We start from the raw sequence: 20,000 nt of genomic DNA on the forward strand, positions 1-20,000 counted from the left end.
CAAATACTAATTGGCTTCTAGTGATGTGGGAAGAGTGAATTCCTGTACCTTGGGTACAGTGAGCTTTGAAGGTGTTTTGTACTCTAAATCAGCCATGCAGTGAATACTCAGAGTTCAGATCACAATTGCTTTATTTCTTTTGTTAGCTTAGTTAGTCAGGGTGAGCAGGCAGCATGTCAGCAGAGGAGTATGGAAAGCTGACAAGGAGCCAGCTGGTGGAGTTGTGCCAGGCTAGGGGACTGGTGCATGGAAACCTGACTAAGGCAGACCTGATTGCAGCCTTGCTTACAGCTGCATCAGAAAACAGCAACCAGGAGGACAATCGGGCTTGCAGTAGAAATAAAATACCCCCGGAGAATGGACAGCTCAATCTTTCTGCAGAGGACTTAAAAATCTATCTGGAGCTAAAGAGACTTCAGTCGGAGGCCACACATTTAGAGATAGAAGCTGAGTAAAAGGAGAGGCAGAGAAAGCATGAGAGAGAAATACTGACTCTTCGCCAGAGTCATGGAGGTAATAGGGAAGGGAGTAATTGGACCCCAGAAGCACAACAGGTAAGTAAATTTCTTCCACAGTTTAAAGAGGGGGATCATTTTGGTAGTTTCATTCATATGTTTGAGAGAGTGTGCAAACAGTATAGTGTTGACAAAAGGCTCTGGGTATGGTTCCTGACCCCCTTACTCCATGGCAAAGCTGTAACTGTATTATCTAAAATGTCTGACGTTGCATGTTTTGATTATACTGCTGTAAAAAATTGTCTATTAGAGTGTTTTAAGCTAACACCTGAAATGTATAGGAAAAAGTTTTGTGAGCATAGACGCAAGGCAGATGAAAGTGTGTGTGAATATGTTGCTGAACTGAGCACTTATTTCCATAGGTAAGTGAGTGGATGTCAGGTCACCACTTTTGAAGGGCTGGCAGATTTTTTGGTGAGGGAACAAGCCCTTAGAACTTTGCATGAAGACATGAGGATCTGGTTAGCTGATAGACAATATGGTACTTCAGATGAGTTGGGGAAGAAAGGAGACCTATACCTGACAAGCAGGGCAGCTCTTCATAGGAAAGGGATCCCCAGTACTGCTCATGGGTCTAAAGAAACCCATTGGTGGGCAGCAAAGACTGCACCAACAGAATCTGCTAGTAGCAGGGGAAGCCACTAGTCCAGGTACATGTCCAGGAGCTAGGGTTAAATGTTTTGAATGCAACCAGTGGAGCCATGTAGCATACAGGTGTCCATGGAGGCAAGGTGGGGAACAAAAGATGAGGGAGCCAGTAAGTGGGAAAGACCAAAATGCCATTAGTAGGTTGTCTTGAGACAGCAGGGGTACTGAGCTACCATCATGCAGATGTCCTGATAGGAAAGGATTTGGATGAGGCAGTACCATGTGCTTATGCAGTTACACGCAGTCAGGCTTGGAGACAAGCAGGTATGTCTGGTAGCCTGGGGGAGACCCAGACATACTGCATACAAGCAGCAAGGACTGGTGAGGTGGTTACTTCAGGGAGGGAGCTACTCTGTAGCAGTGAGACTGAAGGAGAGCCACAGCTGCTTGTGGGTACTGATGTTCCCTTGGACAGAGGGACTGCAAAGGTGAGTAGTAGTACCCAGACTGACAATGAGGCACCACTGTCAAAGGATGCCAGACTACCCGTGGAAGAGAAGCTGTGAAGGATTACAAGGAGAGAGTTGAGGCAGGCTCAGCTCTCAGACCCTACATTGCAAGGCCTTAGGCAGATAGCAAGGGAGGCACCTGATTCTCAAGGAAAGAGGGAACCTGTATACTAGGATAAAGGGTTATTATAGAGAGAGTGGACCCCTGAGGGAGGGCTAGAAGGTGAGAAAGTACAACAGTTGGTAGTGCCTAGAGTCTACCATCTGGTGCTTCTATCCCTAGCCCATGACATTCCCTTTGCAGGTCATATGGGCATGAAACATACAAAGAGGCATATTATGCAGAACTTCTACTGGTCTGGAATTTCCAGAGATGTAGCAGTGTACTGCAGACCTGTGAGCAGTGCCAAAAGGTAGGCAAGGCAGGAAACAAAGTGAGAGCTCCTTTGATGCCTTTGCCTGTGATTGAGGAGCCATTTCAGAGGGTAGATATGGATATTGTGGGTCCTCTGAGCACCCCAAGTTCCATAGGGAAAAAGTATATCCTAGTGGTAGTGGATTATGCTACATGATACCCTGAGGTGTTGGCTTTGTCCTCCAATGAGGCAGAGAAGATGGCAAATGCTTTGTTAGAGATTTTCAGCAGGGTAGGTTTCCCAAAAGAAATACTGACTAACAGAGGTGCCAATTTCACGTCAGACCTGATGGCTTGTCTGTGGAAGTCCTGTGGAGTGAAGCACATGAAGACCATTCCCTACCATCCCCAGACTAATGGTCTTGTTGATAGGCTAATCTCTACAATCAAGTCCATGCTACGGGCATTTGCAGATCAGTTGAACAGGAAGTGGGACAAATATTTGCCCCATTGGTTGTTTGCGTACAGAGAAGTTCCCAAGAAATCCACAGGTTTTTCACCCTTTGAGTTGCTGTATGGGCATAGGGTGAGGGGACCTCTAGATTTAATTCAAGATGAGTGGGAAGATGAGTGCGAGTCTCACAAGGTGTCTGTTGTGGCATATGTTCTAAACCTCAGGACACGGCTCAGGGAACTCATGGGCTTGGCCCAGGAGAACCTGGCATAAGTCCAACGACAGAAAAAGGTGTGGTATGACAGGAATGCTCGAGCTAGAGAGTATGCTGTGGGGCAGCAGGTAATGGTTCTCATTCCTGTCAGACACAACAAGCTGAAAGCAACTTGGGAGGGACCCTACAAGGTGGTAAGAAAGGTAAGTGATGTTAACTACATGGTAGAACTGCTAGGCAGAAGGCAGGGGCCCAAATTGTACCATGTTAGCATGATGAAACCTTACCATGATAGGTAGGCCCTTGTGCTGAGCATTTGCAGTGGATTGCAGGAGGAGTCTGAGTGAGATCTGGTAACTGATCTTCTCAGGGACGCTAGGGATGACACCTCAGTGGAAGGGGTAGCAATGTCCCAGCAGCTATCTCCTACCCAGGTTCGAGAAATCCGAGCAGTGTTGCAGGAATTTGGGGACATGTTCACTCGGAAACTAGGGTGCTCCCACCTGGGACAGCACCAGGTGAATACAGGACCCCAAAGGCCTATTAGGCAGACCCCTCATAGAATGACTGAGAGAGTCAAACAGATCTGAGGGAGGAGGTACAGGAGATGTTGGAACTAGGGTTAATTCAGGAGTCCAACAGTCCCTGGGCCTCCCCAGTGGTGCTGGTGACAAAAAAGGACTACAGGAAATTAAATAGCCACACAGAGTCAGATTCTTACCCCATGCCTAGGACAATTGACGCCCTAAAGTAGCTAGGTGGGGCTAAGTATCTTACAACCATTGATCTTACCAAGAGTTACTGGCAGGTACCCTTGACTCCCAGTGCTAGAGAGAAGTCAGCCTTTGTGACTCCTTTTGGCTTTTATGAACTCACAAAGATACCCTTTGGGATGAAGAATGCCCCAGCAACTTCCCAGAGGCTGGTAGATCATATCCTAGCAGGAGCAGAAGGGTTTGCCCTTGCTTACCTGGATGATATTGCCATCTACAGCCATTCCTGGCTAGAGCACCTTTAGCATGTCAGGGAAATGCTGGGCAGACTACACTGGGCAGGGTTGACCATTAAGCCAAGCAAATGTCATGTGAGTATGGCAGAGGTCTCCTATCTAGGACATAGAGTGGAGAGTGGTAAGATAAGGCCAGAACCTTCCAAAGTGGAAGCCATTCAAGCATGACCTGCACCTGCTACTAAAAAGCAGGTGAGGGCATTTTTAGGGACACCAGGGTACTACAGAAAGTTCGCCCCAAGTTATAGTACCATAGCTGCTCCCCTCAGAGACCTGACAAGGAAGAACAGGCCAGATAAGGTAGTGTGGACCCCAGCATGTGAGCAGGCATTCTATAAGCTTAAAGAAGTTTTGGGAGGACCCCCCTGTGTTAGCCAGTCCAGATTATAGCAAAGAATTTGTTGTGCAGGTGGATGCTTTGAAACATGGGGTGGGGGCTGTACTTAGCCAGATGTCTTCAGAGGGTGAAGAGCACCCAGTGGTTTATCTCAGTTGTAGGCTCCAACCCAGGGAGGAATGCTATGTAGCTGTAGAAAAGGAATGTCTAGCCTTAGTGTGGGCACTGCAGAAACTTCAGCCTTATTTGTATGGAAGGAAATTCACTGTTGGGACAGATCACAACCCCCTAACATGGTTAAACAGAGCCAGCCAGCAAAATGGCAAGTTGCTATGATGGAGCCTGGGATTGCAAGCATATGATATGTCAGTGCATAGTGCAGCACCACAGTGGGGTTAGCAATGCCATTGCAGATGGGCTCTCAAGGCAGGAGATGGGGTAAGGTATACTCAGATAGACTTAATCCTTTCAAGCAGTGTTTCTCAGGGGTCACTTGAAAAACTAGCTTGAGTTCTCTGGGGAGGGGGGGGGGTGTGAAGGCTGCCAGCCAAGCCAGATAGAATTTTGCAGGTAATTCTGTCATTTGTAAATATGAATATAAATTACAGGCTTGTTGTCTTAAATGTAAAGAAATACTGTTACATGTGGAACTGGAAATAAATGTGCCAGCAGTGCACTCTACTGACCAAAGTAAAGCATGTGGTGACCCTTTGATGTAGACAGTGGTTCTGAAAAGTCTAGATGAAGAAATTATTTCTATTGTTTTAACCAGGAGTTAAATTGCTAGATTTAAATATGCAAATGTATTTTTATTGCTCTGCTCCTGACCAGCTGCAAGATAACAAAATGAGATGTTAAGAATGTAAATACAGGTTCTGTTAGCCTGGGAACCCAGGGAAATGTGAAGAATGATGTAATGTAAATCAGAACTCCAATTTCAATTTAAACAGAGAGAACCAGAGGGGAATAAACATGTTTGCCTTGACCATCCAACTCATCAGCACTCTGAATGTTTTCTTATGTAAGTTATCTTAGACTTGTGTTTACTTTTAGAAATAGCTGGGAACTAGAAATATTAGACTAAGTGTTTTTCTGTGATGTTAGAACTGTAGTACTGAATTATTTTAAGTATTTCTCTGTGATCTCTGAACTTTTGACTAGCACTGTGTAGTAAAAAGTATTGTCTTCTGTTTTTATTATTTATTATTAAATATTTTAAAACCTTTCAACTGTGGCTGTTTTCTGTAGAGATAATTTAAGCTCTAGATTACATTGCATATTTATAGTGATTACTGTACCAAATCACTCTAATAAACCTTGACTGTTTAGTTATACTACCAATTGGATAATAATATTGCACATTAATAATTGGGCAGCCCTTTCAAGGGTCTTTGAGTAGCTGATAAATATTAGCTGGGTGGTGGCAGGCAGTACTACCATATAGTCTGGGTAATACGGGCACAGCTGGAGAACCTGTGCCAGCCTTTCCCAGGAGTGCCTGTGTAGTTGTATAAACTCTTATCTCAAAGTGTGTGTTAGCTAGTTGCGCAGGGACACAAAGCACTGGTTGGACAGACAGGGTGCTGGAGGTTTTAGCTTGCCCAGCTAGGCTAAGATCTCGACCCTATAGCTGTGCCAGTGGGGAGTCTTATTGGGGGCCTGGAGAGCAATGGAGTGATCAATCCCGGACTGACTATGATCTCTGTGTGCTCTTAAGGGAAATTGCACTTTACTTTGTGTATTGGTTATCATTTCTTCATATATGAGATGCCCTCTCTGGTGTTAGTGGTGAGTATTGAGGCTCCTTGATTGCTGGGCCAGGGCACGATCATCACATATTAATTGTTTGGCAGCAGTGGGATATCCACAGCACATATTAATTAGTTGGCAAATACTAATTGGCTTGTAGTTGTGTGGGTAGAGTGAATTTCTGTAGCTTGGGTACAGTGAGCTTTGAATGTGTTTTGTACTCTAAATCAGCCATGCAGTGAATACTCAGAGTTCAGATCACAATTGTTTTATTTCTTTTGTTAGCTTAGTTAATCAGGGTGAGCAGGCAGCATGTCAGCAGAGGAGTATGGAAAGCTGTTGTGCCAGGCTATGGGACTGGTGCATGGAAACCTGACTAAGGCAGACCTGATTGCAGCCATGCTTACCGCTGCATCAGAAAACAGCAACCAGGAGGGCAATAGGACTGGCAGTGGAGATATAATACCCTCGGAGAATGGACATCTCAACCTTTCTGCAGAGGACTTAAAAATCCATCTGGAGCTAAAGAGACTTGAGTTGGAGGCCACACATTTGGAGATTGAAGCCAAAGAACTGGAGAGGCAGAGGAAGTATAAGAGAGAAATGCTGACTCTTTGCCAGAGTCATGGAGGTAATGGGGAAGGGAGTAACTAGACCCCAAAAGCACATGTCAGTAAATTTCTTCCACAGTTTAAAAGAGGGGGATAATTTTGATAGTTTCATTCATATGTTTGAGAGGATATGCAAACAGTATAGTGTTGACCTAAAGCTCTGGGTACAGTTCCTGACCCCCTTACTCCATGGCAAAGCTGTAACTGTATTGTCTAAAATGTCTGACATTGCATGTTGTGATTATACTGCTGTAAACAAATGTCTATTAGAGTTTTTTAAACTAACACCTGAAACGTATTGGAAAAAGTTTCATGAGAATAGACGCAAGGCAGATGAAAGCGTGTGTGAATATGTTGCTGAACTGAGCACTTATTTCCATAGGTGGGTGAGTGGATGTTCACCACTTTTGAAGGGCTGGCAGACCTTTTGGTGAGGGAACAAACCCTTAGCACTTTGCCTGAGGACATGAGGATCTGGTTAGCTGATAGGCAATGCGGTACTTCAGATGAGTTAGAGAATAAGAGAGACCTATACCTGGCAAGCAGGAAGGGGACCCCAGTACTGCTCATGGGTCTAAAGGAACCCATGGTGGGCAGCACAGACTGCCCCAACAGAATCTGCCAGTAGCAGGGGAAGCCACTAGTCAAGGTACATGTCCAGGAGCTAGGGTTAAATGTTTTGAATGCAACCAGTGGGGCCATGTGGCATACAGGTTTCCATGGAGGCAAGGCGGGAAATAAAAGGTTAGGGAGCCAGTAAGTGGGAAAGACCAAATGCCAATAGTAGGTTGTCTTGAGAAAACAGGGGTACTAAACTACCATCCTGCAGATGTCCTGATAGGAAAGGATTTGGATGAGGCAGTACCATGTGCTTATGCAGTTACACGCAGTTAGGCTTGGAGACAAGCAAGTAAGTCTGGTAGCCTGGGGGAGACCCAGACAGACTGCATATTTGCAGCCAGGACTAGTGAGGTGGTTACTTCAGGGAGGGAGCTACTCTGTAGCAGTGAGACTGAAAGTGAGCCACAACTGCTTGTGGGTGCTGATGTTCCCTTGGACAGAGGGACTGCAAAGGTAGAGGTGAGTAGTAGTACCCAAGCTGACAGTGAGGCACCACTGTCAGAGGATGCCAGACTTCCTGTGGAAGGGGAGCTGGGAAGGGTTACAAGGAGAAAGTTGAGACAGGCTCAGCTCTCAGACCTTACATTGCAAGGCCTGAGGCAGGTAGCTAGGGAGGCACCTGATTCTCAAGGAAAGGGAGAATCTGTATACTAGGACAAAGGGTTACTATACAGAGTGGACCCCTGAGGGAGGGCTAGAAGGTAAGAAAGTACAGCAGTTGGTAGTGCCTAGAGCCTACCATCTGGTGCTTCTAGCCATAGCCCATGTCATTCCCTTTGCAGGTCATATTGGCATAAAACGTACAAAGAGCCGTATTATGCAGACCTTCTACTGGCCTGGAATTTCCAGAGATGTAACAGGGTACTGCAGGACCTGTGAGCAGTGCCAAAAGGTAGGCAAGGCAGGAGACAAGGTGAGAGCTCCTTTGATGCTTTTGCCTGTGATTGAGGAGCCATTTCATAGGGTAGCTATGGATATTGTGGGTCCTCTGAGTACCCTAAGTTCCATAGAGAAAAAGTATATCCTAGTGGTAGTGGATTATGCTACATGATAGTCTGAGGTAGTGGCTTTGTCCTCCATTGAGGAAGAGAAGGTGGCAAATGCTTTGTTAGAGATTTTCAGCAGGGTAGGTTTCCCAAAATAAATACTGACTGACAGAGGTGCCAATTTCATGTCAGACCTGCTGACTTGTCTGTGGAAGTCCTGTGTTGTGAAGCACATAAAGACCACCTCCTACCATCTCTAGACTAATGGTCTTGTTGAGAGGTTAATCTACAATCAAATCCATGCTACAGGCATTTGCAGATCAGTTTAAGAGGGAGTGGAACAAATATTTGCCCCATCGGTTGTTTGCTTACAGAGAAGTTCCCCAGAAATCCACAGGCTTTTCACCCTTTGAGTTGCTGTATGGGCATAGGGTGAGGGGACATCTAGATTTAATTCAAGATGAGTGGGAAGGTGAGTGCGAGTCTCACAAGATGTCTGTTGTGGCATACGTCCTAATCCTCAGGACAAGGCTCAGGGAGCTCATGGGCTTGGCCCAGGAGAACTTGGCAGAAGCACAACAACAGAAAAAGGTGTGGTATGACAGGAATGCTTGAGCTAGAGAGTAAGCTGTGGGGCAGCAGGTAATGGTTCTCATTCCTGTCAGACACAACAAGCTGAAAGCAGCTTGGAGGGACCCTACAAGGTGGTAAGAAAGGTAAGTGACATTGACTACATGGTGAAACTGCTCGGCAGAAGGCAGGGGCACAAATTGTACCATGTTAACATGATGAAACCTTACCATGATAGGGAGGCCCTTGTGCTGAGCCTTTGCAGTGGATTGCAGGAGGAGTTTGAGGGAGATCTGGAGACTGATCTCCTCAGTGAGGGTAGGGATGACACCTCACTGGAAGGGGTAGCAATGTCCCAGCAGCTATCTCCTACCCTGGTTCGAGAAATCTGAGCAGCGTTGCAGGAATTTGGGGACATGTTCACTGGGAAACCAGGGTGCACCCACCTGGGACAGCACCAGGTGGCTACAGAACCCCAAAGGCTTATTAGGCAAGCCCCTTATAGAATGCCTGAGAGAGTCAAACAGACTCTGATGGAAGAGGTACAGGAGATGTTGGAACTAGGGGTGATTCAAGAGTCCAACAGTCTCTGGGCCTCCCCAGTGGTGCTGGTGCCAAAGAAGGATGGCAGCACCAGGTTCTGTGTGGACTACAGGAAATTAATTAGTAACACAGAGTCAGATGCTAACCCCATGCCTAGGACAGATGAGGCCCTAGAGTAGCTGGGTGGGGCTACGTATCTTACAACCATTGATCTTACCAAGGGTTACTGGCAGGTGCCCTTGACTTCCAGTGCTAGAGAGAAGTCAGCCTTTGTGACTCCTTTTGGCTTGTATGAGTTCACAAAGATGCCCTTTGGGAGGAAAAATGCCCCAGCAACTTTCTAGAGGCTGGTAGATCATATCCTAGCAGGAGAAGAAGGGTTTGCCCTTGCTTACCTAGATGATATTGCCAGCTACAGCCATTCCTGGCTAGAGCACCTTCAGCATGTCAGGGAGGTAATGGGCAGACTACAGAGGGCAGGGTTGACCATTAAGCTGAGCAAATGTCAGGTGGGTATAGCAGAGGTCTCCTACCTAGGACATAGAGTGGGGAGTGGTAAGATAAGGCCAGAACCTGCCAAAATGGAAGCCATTCAGGCATGGCCCACACCTGTTTCTAAAAAGCAGGTGAGGGCATTTTTAGGGACACCAGGGTACTACAGAAAGTTCGTCCCCAGTTGTAGTACCATAGCTGCTCCCTTGACAGACCTAACAAGGAAGAACAGGCCAGATGATGTAGTTTAGACCCCAGCATATGAACAGGCATTCCAGAAGCTTAAAGAAGCTTTGGGAGGACCACCTGTGTTAGCCAGTCCAGATTACAGCAAATAATTAGTTGTGCAGGTGGGTGCTTCAAACCATGGCATGGGGGCTGTACTTAGCCAGATGTCTTCAGAGGGTGAAGAGCACCCAGCGGTTTATCTCAGTCATAGGCTCCAACCCAGGGAGGAATGTTATGCAGCTGTAGAAAAGGAATGTCTAGCCATAGTTCGGGCACTGAAGAAACCAGCCTTATCTGTATGGATGGAAATTCACTGTTATGACAGATCACAACCCCCAAACATGGTTAAACAGAGCCAGCCAGCAAAATGGCAAGTTGCTAAGATGGAGCCTGGGGTTGCAAGCATATGATATGTCAGTGCAGCACCGCAGTGGGATTAGCAATGCCAATGCAGATGGGCTCTCAAGACAGGGGATAGGGTAAGGTATACTCAGATAGACCTAACCCTCTCAAGAAGTGTTTCTCAAGGGTCACTTGAAAAACTAGCTTGAGTTCTTCTGGGGGGGGGGGGTGAAGGCTGCCTGACTAGCCAGATAGAATTTTGCAGGTAATTCTGTCATTTATAAATATGAATGTAAACTACATGCTTGTTGTCTTAAATGTAAAGAAATACTGTTACATGTGGAACTGGAAATAAATGTGACAACAGTGCACTCAACTGACCAAAGTAAAGCATGTGGTGGCCCTTTGATGTAGACAGTGGCCTGAAAAGTCTAGATGAAGAAATTATTTCTGTTGTTTTAACCAGGAGTTAAATTGCTAGATTTAAACATACAAATGTATTTTTATTGCTCTGCTCCCGACCAGCTGCAAGATAACAAAAGGAGATGTTAAGAATGTAAATGCAGTTTCTGTTAGCCTGGGAATCCAGGGAAGTGTGAAGAATGATGTAATTTGTAGCCTGGGAACTTCAGGAAAGTGTGACGAATGATGTAATGTAAATCAGAACTGCAATTTCAATTTAAACAGAGAGAACGAGAGAGGAATAAGCATTTTTGTCTTGACCATCCAACTCATCAGCACTCTGCATGTTTTCTTATGTAAGTTATCTTAGACTTGTGTTTTCTTTTAGAAATAGCTAGAAACTAGAAAGATTAGACTAAGTGTTTTTCTGTGATGTCAGGACTGTACTACTGAATTATTTTAATTATATCTCCGTGATATCTGAACTCTTGACTAGCACTGTGTAGTCGAAAGTAGTGTCTTGTGTTTTTATTATTTATTATTAAATATTTTAAAACCTTTCAACTGTGGCTGTTTTGTGTAGAGATAATTTAAGCTCCAGAGTACGTTGCATATTTATAGTGATTACTGTACCAAGTCACTCGAATAAGCCTTGACTGTTTAGTTATACTACCAATTGGATAATAATATTGCACAGTAAAAATTGGACAGCCTTTTAAGGCCCTTTGAGTAGCTGATAAATATTAGCTGGGTGGTGGCAGGTGATACTACCATATAGTCTCGGTAATAGAGGCACAGCTGGAGAACCTGTGCCAGCCTTTTCCAAGAGTGTCTATGTAGTTGTATAAACTCTTATCTCAAAGTGTGTGTCAGCTACTTGGGCAGGGACATGAAGCACTGGTTGGACAGAAAGGGTGCTGGAGGTTTTAGCTTGCCCAGGTAGACTGAGATCTGGACCCTATAGCTATGCCAGTGGGGAGTCTTATTGGGGACCTGGAGAGCAGGAGAGCGACCAGCCCTAGACTGACTGTGATCTCTGTGTGCTCTTAAGGGAAATTGCACATTATTGTGTTTATTGGTTATCCTTTCTTCATATATGAGATGCCCTCTCTGGGGTTAATGATTTGGATTGAGGCTCTTTGATTGCTGGGCCAGGGCACGCGCATCACAGCATCCATGTTTGCATTATCCTAAGCTGCTGTTTTGTGTGCCTGGTCTCACTCTCTCTCTCTTTCTCTCCTTGTTTTTTTTTTTTTCTGTCTACCATATCCCAGTCTTGTACAAGTAGTGCAGTGCAGTATAAACTGTGTAAAATACGAAACTCCAAGCAAAACAAACTCCTTGGATTGCTAGCTTGGTGGCAAAACGTGACTAAATAACCAACAATTTTGCTATATAAAAACACAGGTTTATTAATTAATACTTGTAAGTGCTTTTGAAGGGGTCCGTGCCCCAACTTCTTCAGACAAGTAATTGTTCAAAAAAACACATCTTATATACTGGCCAGATAATTAGTTAATAGATCAATTAACCTAGCCAATTACTTTCTTAAAGGAAATCCAGCTACATATATACAAGCTAAAAATATTAAATACAATTGTTTAATTATATACACCAAAAAGTGAATAGTGAACGATATGTATCCCAACTAATAATACTGTCATAAAGATTTTTGTATTTATATTCTTTTTTAAAAAATTCATGCAAACTTATTAATTACTCATACCAATTACTCAGTTATTAATTCAACATAACAAAACTTTAAATGGTATGAGCTATAGCACCTAACAGCCTATATGAACTTTTTGACCCGAAATTCATTAATTGTGTGAATATATAAAAATATTATTGCACCAAATTCATTATGACTGAATCATTAAGTTACCAAATTCGTACAAAATAAAAATTTAGACATACATAATAATAAAAAATAAATAGACAATAAAAAGTAAACAATATATATATATTCTACATATATATTCCTATACAAACTTTAAGAGTCATTTATTGTGTCACCAGTTACAACACACTGCTATTGCTCAAAGCAAAATATTAGCCATATATGTAAATAAATAAATTACTAATATATATATGCATTCTTTAAATTATCTATTTAAAGCTTTAAGCTTCAGAACACTTTTTATTGATCCATATTCATTTAAGCCCGGCGGTATATATGCTGCAGTTCTAATCTGCCACAGCAACTCACTCTCTTCTAGCTTTAATTACCACGGTCCCCCTCTCAGATCACATTTAATCTGCTGTAATACAGTGAATGAAAACCTATGGCCAGGATTTTCGTTAATATGCCTAGCTAAAGCATTTAGGCTGTCACCTCTGTTTATACAATATAGGTGCTCGTAAATTCTTTGCCTAAGCTTTCTCTCTGTTTTTCCAATGTAATATGAGGAACACATTTCACAGGTTGCAAGGTATACCACTGCTCTAGAGTCGCAGTTATATGTTCCATTACTTATGTATATCTTATTCCTAATTATTACTTGTTTATTCAATTTTATGTGTTTACATTGAGCACATGCTCCACACTTTCTCATACCCAATCTCCTCTTGTTATTATCCTTCTTCTCTAACAAACATTTAAAGTTCGGCCCTCTTCTATACGTAAATCTCGGTTTCATACCAAATTTTTTACACAAACCACTATCTTCCAATATGATGGTCCAATTTTTGACAAACATTTCTTTAATTCTTTGATAATCTATAGAGTATGTACATAGAAAATCAGAGCTGAAACTATTACATTGTGTTTTTGAATTCAAACTCTCTTGTGCAAGATTAGTTATAGCGGTACTGTTAATACAATTATATAATAAAGGGCTGAAATGTCCTGATCTTCTCTTGGTTTTTACTTCAACCATAATGTCATTGACAAATATTTCAGGATAGCCTCTCCTAATAAACATCATTTTCAAAAATTTGCATTCTTTCTTGAAATCGATACTATCTGACACCATCCTTGCATTCCTAACCATCTGTCCCTTGACTACCACCCTCTTCTGATGGTAAGGATGACAACTAGCATAATGTAGGAAGCTATTTGAATATCTTGGTTTCCTATATATTATAGTCTTAAATTGGGAATTAGTTCTATCCTTAATCAATGTAACATCTAGAAAATTGATACTATCCATGCCCAACCTTATGTGTAAATTCCAAAAACTCTGTCATACTAGTAATATTTGAAATAAATGGCTCAATAAGGCTTGTTGCTCCTTTCCATATTAAACACATGTCATCCTGTTACCTAGTGTACCATACAACATTTTGCTTGAACATTTCGTTAGTAAACAACAAAGACCACTCTCATTGGGCCATTACACAGTTTGTAAAACTACCTCCACGGGGTGACCACATGGCCACCCCTGTGGTTTGTCGAAAGAGCTGGCCATTGAACATCATATAGTTGTTTGCGAGGACTAATTCCAATAATGTTTCCACTAAATTAATATTATTATTGTCCACTTTTTTAGTCAGCATAAATTCTCTAGTCCATGCTATTCCCAAAGCCTGCGGTATAAGCGTATACAAATCTCTTACATCAATAGTTAAAAAGATGTAATTTTCATTATATTCAAGCTCGTTAATACTTTCTAAGAAGCTCCAAGAATCTCTGCAAATTTAGGGCTCATCTCTAATAAGTGGTTTTGGAATACTATCAATACATTTAGCACATGAATATGTTATTGATCCCCTCCCATCAACTCTGGGTCTAAATGGTGGATTAGTATAGCTTTTGTGCAGCTTAGGGATCCAAATAGGGCTGGTATTTTTGGAGCAGTCATTATTAAATACTGATAAGTATTTATATTGATCACCTCTTCCAAAAATAGATCTTCTATCATTGCTTTGATTTTTCTATAAGCCACATTAATTTCGTTAATACTAGTTTGTTTATAAATATTTGTAGATAAATATACATCCATCCTTCTGTTATACTCAGTTTGGTCCATGAAGACCAATCCTCCACCTTTATCAGGTTTCATTACTCGGATGTTACATTGATTTATTAGTTCAATAAATTCAACTTCGCTTTTAGAAACATTCTTCCTACTACTAATTCTATTTTGTGTACTACTTGCCATAGCCCTTAAATCTGTTGGTCAGTGAGGTACTTGTGCCCATTAATGTAGCTAGATTTAATTTACGTACAAACAGCTTAAGATCAATGATAGTTCTAGCCACATCCATATGTTTGTCAGGGACAAATGACAATCCTTTTGCAAAAAAATCAATCATTTCTTGCTCAATTTTTAAAACTGTAAAATTATATATGTTAAAGTCCCCTTGTGTGCAACAAAGGATTTGTGGTCCTTCATGTTCATCCACTATCATCTCCTTCGCTGGTTGCGATGATTATTCCTCTGTCCCTGGTTCCTGTTGTTGTTCCGATTGTTGTATTTTGTTGTTCTGTCTCCTTGAAAATCCTGCTGGTTATTCTGATTGTTGCTATTAGACTGGTCTTGTCCCCCTCTATTATCTCGAACTCCATTGTTTATTATTCTTTCACTACATCGCATGGCTTGAATATTATCGACTTCATTGTCAGCAGGTTGATTAATTATTTCTACATCTCCCTGAGATCCCATTGTGGGTAGATTATTTAAAACCCCTTGGGTATGGAATGTTTTTGGTGGAGATGGATAAGTTTTATTATTAGCATGGTCTTGCAAGTCTCTAGTTATTTTTCTTTTTTTATTTTCCAGTAATTTAGTCATAGTAGCTTCTATACTTGAAAATATTCTACCATAGTCATATCTATATCTAGGGAACTCTGTATCTATGCTAATAGTATGTTCCAATACTTCTAAGTCGGCCTTCAAGTTGTTTATTTCAACATTGTAAAAGTTAATAAGAGACTGTAGGAATTCAAATCCTTGTTTGTCGAATAACCCTAGCAGTTCTTGGTGAAAAACAGATTTATCTATTAGCCCCACAGGGTAACGCCACTGGCGTAACCCTTTTGGTATGATTTTTTTGTCTATACATTCTTTAAAATAGGTTACTTCAAGCTGCAGCTTATGGCATCGAAAAAGTTTGTAGTGAAAGTCATTCATTAAGTTATTGATGTTACTCACCGCTCCAATCCATTCGGGTTCTGCCTCATTGTGAGACCCGTTGCTAAAAAAATCATTTTGTTTCAAAAAGTTAGCCATAGTGGGTAATGCATTAGCTAAATAATGAGTGTTCTCCAAACTATTAGTGTTAGATTCTGGCTGCTGTGGAATGTGCACCCCATTACCAATGCGGATGTTACTCGCATTTCCGTTGGGTGCAGCCTGTAATGTTCTCCCTGGTTCATTCAAGCCTAGTTGGATAATCCGTTCAGGCTCAAAATTCGAATTTTGCTCCAACGAATGAGTAGCATTTCTTTCTTCAAGTTTCTGGGTCAAGTTATCGACCAGACCCGACAGTAAGTTCACTAAGGCTGTCAGGTTCCCAATGGCATTCCCCTCTGAGGGAATTGATGTGGTGTTTGCAGCATTTCCATCTTGCTGTGAGAACAGAGTTGGTGAACCACTGCTATTGCCGCTTGCCATGATCCAATGCCTTCCAACAAATAAACTGTGTAAAATACGAAACTCCAAACAAAACAAACTCCTTGGATCGCTAGCTCAGTTGCAAAACGTGACTAAATAGCCAACGATTTTGCGATATAAAAACACAGGTTTATTAATTAATACTTGTAAGCGCTTTCAAAGGGGTCCCTGCCCCAACTTCTTCAGACAAGTAATTGTTCAAAAAACCACATCTTATATACTGGCCAGATAATTAGTTAATAGATCAATTAACCTAGCCAATTACTTTCTTAAAGGAAATCCAGCTACATATATACAAGCTAAAAATATTAAATACAATTGTTTAATTATATACATCAAAAAGTGAATAGTGAACGATATGTATCCCAACTAATAATGCTGTCATAAAGATTTTTGTATTTATATTCTTTTTTTAAAAAATTCATGCAAACTTATTAATTACTCATACCAATTACTCAGTTATTAATTCATCATAACAAAACTTAAAATGGTATGAGTTATAGCACCTAACAGCCTATATGAACTTTTTGACCCGAAATTCATTAATTGTGTAAATATATAAAAAAGAATTTACGAGCACCTATATTGTATAAACAGAGGTGACAGCCTAAATGCTTTAGCTAGGCATATTAATGAAAATCCTGGCCATAGGTTTTCATTCACTGTATTACAGCAGATTAAATGTGATCTGAGAGGGGGACCGTGGCAATTAAAGCTAGAAGAGAATGAGTTGCTGTGGCAGATTAGAACTGCAGCATATATACCGCCGGACTTAAATGAATATGGATCGATAAAAAGTGTTCTGAAGCTTAAAGCTTTAAATAGATAATTTAAAGAATGCATATATATATATATATATATATATATATATATATATATATATATATATATATATATATTAGTAATTTATTTATTTACACATATGGCTAATATTTTGCTTTGAGCAATAGCAGTGTGTTGTAATTGGTGACACAATAAATGGCTCTTAAAGTTTGTATAGGAATATATATGTAGAATATATATATATATTATTTACTTTTTATTGTCTATTTATTTTTTTTTTATTATTATGTATGTCTAAAATTTTATTTTTTATGCATTTGTTAACTTAATGATTCGGTCATAATGAATTTGGTGCAATAATATTTTTCTAATAGCATCTGTTTGCCGGTACATTTATGGAATGAACAGGCAAGGAAAAAAAAAAAGGATAAATCCTTAGGACCTGGATAATTTGCCTTATTATTGATTGTGAAGATGAATGCTCTTATGAAATAGCTATATTGTGGCTTATTGTTAGATGTTAATTTTCATGGTTAACATCCATAACGAACATGATATTGTGTGTGCCCAAACTGGAATCTAATCCTTTAAAATTATAGCACAACATGGTTATGCACTATGATAACATCATGCATGATGCTGTCCTTGGACCCCTTCATTATGAATATACAGAGTGAGCATTTTGATTAGATAAATAAACATGGTGCTATATTAATGACTATAAGTGTGTTAGACTTCTTAAAGTAAAAACAGTTGTAGTTCACATTAGGCAGTGAACATATATTGTAGGAGGAATCACTTAGCCCCTACTTATACTCACTCTTAAACAGCAAGCTAAATATAATAAATATTTTTTTTATGTTACTTCATCCAGAAAGTCCCAACTGAAAGTGCATATGAGTCATCCTATCTACGATGTTGTTGTTTGTCTTTTGGCCGGTAAGGGGTCGCCACAGCAGAACTCCGGTCCGCTAATGATTGGCAGTAGATTTTTATGAAACGCCGAGGTGCCAGCTCGACGCCCAACCTTCAATGAAGGCATGCCCATTTACGCTTTTGAACGCTACCCAACCATGGGAAGGACATGCAGACTCCACACAGAAGGCACTCCCAAGCCGTACCACCACTACGATACATTCAAGAAATACTTGTGAAATACAGAGCTGACAAAAAGGTCCTGCACTTTGTTGTTTGTGTACTGACGTTTCCTAAACAAATGCTGGACTGGAATATGACAACTGGTTTCACTGACTGAACTTTGATGTGTCTATACACTTCTCATTAAGTGCCTACCTTCCAAATGTACCTCACTGTTCTGGAATGCATTTCTCCAGAGTGGCTATGCCAACCTTGTTTAAAATGTTATGATGCTTAGTTTCCTTAGTACAGATACAAGCCCTCTGTAGCTCTTTTTATTAAGAAGAAAATGACTGTAGTCTCTATGGCACAGATCAGAATCTGCAAAATTTAAAAGCTTGCATAAAGGGCCAGAGTCAATAAAGCTTACACTAAGTGTACACCATATGTATTCAAGAACATTCTTATCATATATTTTGTACTTTCTAGTCACTAAGAAAGATTATACTAAGTGTACATGTAGTCTATACTTTGTGGTAACTTTTATGAATCTTTGTCAATATTTACAGCTGCAAAAATATCAGTAGGAGAGCTAAAATTAGGAGGAAGAATGTGTGAGTTATGCCTGTGTTGTCTGTACACTCAGAACGATTTACACTTAGTGTAGGTGTCATGAATCCTGGGCGAACTGTAGAAGGCTTGGTAGCTGTGTGTGGATATACCATTATTACGGAATCAAGGAATTGCGGACTATGTTGTGCTAGCGTTTGTTTTTTCAGGATTGATATAGTTGGCTGTGCACTAGCTTTGTACTGGCGTGGAGTTGCATTTGCTGTATTTTACACTCTCTCATGTGTGATACTTTTTTCAGTGTAAAATGCTCATTATTTAGTTGTCACTTATGGAGACAGAGGAAAAGAAGGCTTGAGTACACTCTGCTCCCATGAGCCCACGATAAGATTGTCGTAAATAAATCAGACTGCTATGTAGGTTGACTTTTGCTTTCTGATATCTTTTTTCTTTTGCTGATTGCTCAGTGTTTTTTTCCTCTTTTCTTAGGGATGTTTGACAGTCTGCTAAGAATCATGAAGTGCCTTCATTATTACTCCCTAAACACCTAAAAGGTGTAAGAGAAACTACAAACAGTTTGTCTCACCTGTCAAAGCCTAAAAGGCTCCCTGAGATGAAAAGAAGTCATTTAAAATGTGAGAGATGTGGGACAGGGAAATGGCTAACTAATTGAATTAGAAATATTATGATTAACTTTAAGTCTGTTTTCTCCCCAGATGGTTCTTGGTATTTAATAAAGACACTGACACTCTCAGCTTCCTCTCATTAGGTGACTGTAAGAGCGAGGGTGGTCATAAATCAAGGGGCAGGTTATCAAGGCCTCTGATCTTAACTGTACCAGGGCGCCCAACTGTCTACTATGAAAGAGCTAGAAACAGCAGGCTGTAATGTATTAACATTCTGCAATTTTAAATAGGAAAAGGGAATCCAAATTACATTATAAGAAATGCAATTAAAGAGCTTTCATTTTTACAAAAAGGCATAGTTAGGGAATGATTTAGGATGTGTGGTATCCATGTCATAACATATATTACAGCTGTAAAGCTAGGGAAAACTGTGCATGATTATCTGTAAACATGAACAAGGTTATAAAAGTGGTAAGGAGTGGAAGGAGTTATGTAATATGGATCAGCACAGGAAACCAGAGAAAGAAAAGTGGTATGCTGGTTAAGTGCTATTATAAAAACTGCAGCTGGCATCTAAAATTGGGAAAAAACCTCAGTGGGTGTGAAACGGATCAGCATCCAGTAACAGGGCCTGCATAGATTCACAATCAGAATGCTGAAGGCAGGAGAAAAAATTGTGGGGGGGGGAGGGCAACAGCAATGGGCAATGCTTAGCATCTGTTATCTGTAATTCTGGCTCTTGCAGAAAAAAAGAGATATGATGTACTACAAATAATACAGCAGCTGGCAGTACAACTCTACAGCAAAAAGAAGGCCTGTACCCATTCTGTTTTCCCATCACTTGCATCTCTCAAGTACCTC

The sequence above is a fragment of the Protopterus annectens genome, chromosome 4.part0, assembly GCF_019279795.1.
Source record: "Protopterus annectens isolate FY-2018-M chromosome 4.part0, PAN1.0, whole genome shotgun sequence".
Classification (NCBI taxonomy): Eukaryota; Metazoa; Chordata; order Ceratodontiformes; family Protopteridae; genus Protopterus; species Protopterus annectens.